The following is a 6,045-nucleotide window of genomic DNA, read 5'->3' as shown; positions in this document are numbered from 1 at the left end:
ATGCAAACTCCACACAGAAAGATCCCGAACCCAGGCCCTTCGTATTATGAGGCACACATACCAGTGTTTCCATGTATAGGATTGGTACCTAACAGAACTACACCTAGGATTGGTTATCTATATAATAAAACCATTCTCGGACCCTGCAGTCTACATATAAACTTAAAGGCCTACTGAAATTAGATTTTCTTATTCAAACGGGGATAGCAGGTCCATTCTATGTGTCATACTTGATCATTTCGCGATATTTTTTGCTGAAAGGATTTAGTAGAGAACATCGACGATAAAGTTTGCAACTTTTGGTCGCTAATAAAAAAGCCTTGCCTTTACCGGAAGTAGCAGACGACGTCACCAGTGTGAGAGCTCCTCACTTCCTCACATTGTTTATAATGGGAGCTTCCAACAGCAAGAGCTATTCGGACCGAGAAAATGACAATTTCCCCATTAATTTGAGCGAGGATGAAAGATTTGTGGCAGAGGATATTGATAGCAAAGGACTAGAAAAAAAAAATAAAGTTTAAAAAAAAGGCGGTTGCCTTGGGAGCGATTCAGATGTTTTTAGACACATTTACTAGGATAATTCTGGGAAATCCCTTATCTTTCTATTGTGTTGCTAGTGTTTTAGTGAGTTAAATAGTACCTGATAGTCAGAGGGGTGTGTCCACGGGTGTGTTGACGCCAGTGTCTGAGGGAAGTCACGGCAGCTGCATGGACGGCGCAAGCTCCGCAGATCTGCGGTAAGAGGCGACTTTTTACCACAATTTTCTCACCGAAACCTGCCGGTTGACATGTGGTCGGGATCAATGTTCACTTGACCGCTCTGATCCATAGTAAAGCTTCACCTCTGGGAATTTTAAACAAGGAAACACTGTGTGTTTTTGTGGCTAAAGGCTAAAGCTTTCCACCTCCATCTTTCTACTTTGACTTCTCCATTATTAATTGAACAAATTGCAAAAGATTCAGCAACACAGATGTCCAGAATACTGTGTAATTGCGCGATGAAAAGAGACGACTTTTAGCCGCAAGTGGTGCTGGCTAATATGTCCCCTCCAACTCGAGACGTCACGCGCACACGTCATCATACGCGTCATCATTCCGCGACGTTTTCAACAAGAAACTCTGCGGGAAATTTAAAATTGTAATTTAGTAAACTAAACCGGCCGTATTGGCATGTGTTGCAATGTTAATATTTCATCATTGATTTATAAACTATCAGACTGCGTGATCGGTAGTAGTGGGTTTCAGTAGGCCTTTAATCCATTCCATAATTTAATTCCACATACTGATATGCTAAATGTTCTAAGTGTTGTACGTGCATACAAATGTTTTGAATTAGATCTTCCTCTAAGGTTATATTTCTCCTATTTAGTTGAGAAGAGTCTTTGTACATTCTTTGGTAGCAGGTTATAGTTTGCTTTGTACTTCATTTTAGCTGTTTGCAATTTTACCAAATCACCAAACTTTAATATTTTTAACTCAATAGATAAAGGGTTTGTATGTTCTCTATAACCAACATAATGTATCAGTCTAATTGATCTTTTTTGTAACACCGTTAACGAATGTAGCGCACATTTCTAGTTGTTTCCCCATATTTCTGCACAATAACTCTGGTATGGTAACAATAGCGAGCACTAGAGAATATGAAGTGCTTTTTGGCCCAGGGCGTATTTTTCTTTATTCATTATTGAAATGTTTTTTTGCCACCTTATGTTGCATATTGTGTATATGAGATTTCCAGTTAATTTTGTCATCGATTAATATTCCCAGAAATCTGTTCTCTTTTACCCTTTTAATGTCTACTCCGTCTATTTGTGTTTATGTATGATGCTCATCTCTACTGTTACAGAATAGCATTATTTTAGTTTGACTGAGATTCAAAGATAGTCTGTTTTTATCAAACCATTTTTTTAATTTGTTCATTTCTTCCGTTATTATTTGTATTATCGTCTGTGTGTTCTCTCCTGAACAGAAAAGCAGTTGTGTCGTCTGCAAATAAAACAAGCCGTTTCATATAATAACTGTTTTTTTTCTAAGTTCATGTGAACTTACTGACTAAATCTGGACATTTCTCAAGCATGTTTGTCATTTTGTGTCCTGCAGACGTCTGTGAAGAACAACTTCTGCCTGAAAAACAGGAGTGTAGCTTCAGGATGGTGAAGGAGAATCCATAAAAAAAAAGACCAGGTGCCACGGACCCTCTGGCGTCTCCTTTTCCTCTTTGACACAGACACTCTCCTGTAAAAAGGAAAATGAATACTTACTGAGGCCCCACATTAAAAAGGAAGAGGAGGAACACTGCATCACTCAGCCTAAATGGTTGGAGGAGTTCCCAGTGACTGGTGTCCCTGAAGATGATGAGGTCAAAGGTGAAAGTGAAGAGAAGAGCGAGGCGGAGCCTCCAAGCAGCAGCTCAACACAACACATGACAACAGAAGCTGATGGAGACCACTGTGGAGGATCACAAGCAGACAAGCTCTTAGCTCCACTATCAGATAGTGAGGACACAACGTCACACTCTCCTGACACTGATGATGAAGACTCTAAAGATGATAAGACATGTCACACTGACAACACTCACTTCACATGTTCTCACTGTGACAAAACCTTTAAATACCATTGTCACCTGAAAGAACACACGAGAATACACACTGGAGAAAAACCTTTTCCCTGTTCAATCTGTGGCAAAAGTTTTGGACGAAGTCTCCATTTGAAAGTACACATGAGAACACACACTGGTGAAAAATATTTTTCTTGCTCAGTATGTGGTAAAAATATTGTTCTAAGTAAACATTTGAAAGTACACATGAGAACACACATGGATTCAATCTGCAACAGAAGCTTTGGCGACCGATCAAACCTTGTAGCACACATGAGAACACACACTGGAGGGAAATCACATTCCTGTTTAATCTGCAACAGAAACTTTTGTGAACGATCAAACCTTGTTAGACACATGAGAAGACACACAGGAGAGAAATCACATTCCTGTTCAATCTGCAACAGAAGCTTTTGTGAACGATCAAACCTTGTAGTACACATGAGAAGACACACAGGAGAGAAAGTGTTGAGTTGCAGTGTGTGTGGTGAAAGATTATCGTCTAAGTACCAGTGTAAGAAACACAAGTGTGCTGGTGAGAACAGCAGCAGCAAATGAAACTGCAGAATTTGAAATAAACTGTCAAGACTTTAATTTTGATGTTTTATATTAGTGCTTTTTTCAGTCAAGTACATGCATTAGTATGCAACATTGTGTACTTTTTGTTAAAAAATGGACAGAAAAATTTGAGTAAAAAGGTGAGCTTAAACCAGCGTTTCTCAAAGTGTGGGGGGCGCCCCACTGGTGGGGAATAGAGACATGACAGGTGGGGCGCGAGGAACGGGAGGAAATTTCACTTTAACTTTTTTTTTTTTACAACCCCATTTTCTATACAAACTGTAAATCGCTTTGTGTTTCTGTCTGTTAAATCCGATATATAAATTAATGTAAATTACGTATTTTTCCTGTAGACTTTAAATTTCTAAGTAGAAGCAAAAGTTTGACAGACTAGTAACTAATGGGGGCGGGGCTAAGCGGAACACACTTTCGTGCGGATAGGTAGCAGGCTAATATGTGGACCACAATTACACAAAATGGATAAATAGGCTTCATATAGAGTTGCATACAGAATTGCTCAATGCAAAAAAGCACACACAATTGCTGAGCAGCTGATTCTCCCCGCTGCAATAGACATGGTGTCAGTCATGCTTGACAAGACAATCGCAGCACAATGAAAAGCTGCCCCACTGTTGAGAGACGTATATGCGACAATGCAAGTGATCTTTAGGAACAACATGTAGACCAGGGTTTGGCAACCGGCGGCTCCGGAGCCGCATGCGGCTCTTGGATCACTCTGATGCGGCTCAGCTTGTCATCCTGCTTGTCAAACCTCGGGACACACCCACGGCCGCGCGCGTTCAGCCCTGCAGCAGCTGGCGGCTGCTGCAGGACAAAGACATGTGAGTGTCCAAGTTAAAGCGCCTGACAGCGGACCTTGAAGATGTTTCATGCCAGATGGCCGTTCTTGCTCAGAATCACAAATAGTGTGATATTGAAAACCTCCCCAAACCAGACAAACTTGTGTTCGAAACTTGGAACGCTATCACCGACTTTTATGTGAACAGTGAACATGAAAAAGTATGCACTTGGAGTCCTGTCGATCTTTGGATCCACATATGTATGTGAGCAGGTGTTCTCCAACATGAACTTTATTAAAAACAAACATGGCACACGCCTCACAGATGAGAGTTTACATTCCTGTGTGAAGATAAAGGTGACGTCATACAGCCCCTATGTGGAGACGCTGTGCGCTGCAGTTCAGGAGCAGAAATCACATTGACCACGTATGATAAATATTTTAATTTCCTATAATTTTGCATATATTCGCATTTTTTAATTGTTCAGCGAAATAGACATTTTATCATTTAAGTTGGCAGCTGATGCACGGCGCCAGTAAAAGGATGACGACACAGAGAGAGAGGACGGCATTTTTGGTTTTCTGCCAGTGAATAATTTAAGTTTGGCGTTTTGTTTTTTCATTACTACAAGGAAAACTTATATAGACATTAAGTATTTTACTTAACCTTCAACCCGACGTCTTTTTCGGAGTTAAAAACGTTTTGTTGCATGCAGAAATTTTATTTCATTTTTTCTGCAGTCGTTCATTGATTTCATAAACGTAACCCATCATAGTTTGTTTATACATAGCACAAAGCAAAAAAAAAAACGTTATATGCAGTGTTATTTATTTTTTTTATTTTTAATTGTATTTTATATTTTAATTTATTTGTCCTGTCCAGCTTCTCAGGCAAATCATATAGTAGATGTAGATGCCCATATCGGCTGTTCACATTTACTTTACAGAAGAGAAGTGTAGGATACTTCTCTTGTTGCCTTATTTAAATTTGACTTTATTAAATGTATTTATATTAACATTTTGTGCAGCCGAGCTGGAGCAGCAAGGGATAGAAAGAGAAAAAAAGGAAGACAGAGAGGGAAATTGTGGGGATCAGAGGGGGATTAGACAGTGTTATTTAATTTTAAATTTCAAAAGAGTTTTGTGGCTCCCATTGTTTTCTTTAATTTGTGAAACGGGTCTAAATGGCTCCTTGAGTGGTAAAGGTTGCCGACCCCTGTCGTAGACAAATTAAAATGTAGTCGTTTTGCTTTACAAGTGGAAGAAGCTACTGACAGCAATACAGACTGCCTGTTCATCACATACGTCCACTTTGTGAATGGCAAGTCACTGTGCGAGGATTTACTGTTTTGCAAATACATAATAAATAGAGCCACTGCTGATGAGCTGTTCAATATAATGAAAAGTTTCCTCAAAGAACACAACCTTAAATGGCAAAACTGTGTGGACTTTTGCTCCGATGGCGCACTGACCTTGGCAGGGTAGAGAAACGGGCAGCAGGCTCTAATAAAGCGGGTTCCGCCAAATGCGTATTGGACACACTGCGTCATTCACCGGGAAGCACTCGCATCAAGGCAGCTCAGCACCGAACTCAATGAGGTTTTAACAGATGTTGTGAGTGCGGTAAATTTTATCAAAACACAAAAAAGTGGCACTTTATTTGATATTGACCTTGATGCAATTTATTTGATTTATTATTGAACTTGATGCAGGTTATTTGATTTATTATTGAACTTGATGCAAGTTATAACACTTTGATTTATTATTGAAATTGATGCAAGTTATAACACTTTTGTTTCATTTATTATTGAACTTGATGCAAGTTATTTTTTTTATCATTGAACTTGATTGTATTTTATGTTATTGAGTTGGAATGTATACAACTTGATGTTACTTGATGTTCAATAAATTTGAAAATGTTAAACTTGGCATTAGCGATCTGTTAGGGCGATGGGGGCAGGTGGGGCTTGAAAACTCCCCTTTGTCCAAAATGGGGGATGTCAAAAAAAGTTTGAGAACCACTGCTTTAACCAGACAATTTAAAAGGCAAAGCCTGAAAAAAGGACAGTATTAAGATGAATTCATCATATTT

This window comes from Nerophis ophidion, linkage group LG28 (genome assembly GCF_033978795.1).
Source record: "Nerophis ophidion isolate RoL-2023_Sa linkage group LG28, RoL_Noph_v1.0, whole genome shotgun sequence".
Classification (NCBI taxonomy): Eukaryota; Metazoa; Chordata; class Actinopteri; order Syngnathiformes; family Syngnathidae; genus Nerophis; species Nerophis ophidion.
The sequence above is the reverse complement of the archived record's forward strand: the minus strand, read 5'-3'. Positions refer to the sequence as shown.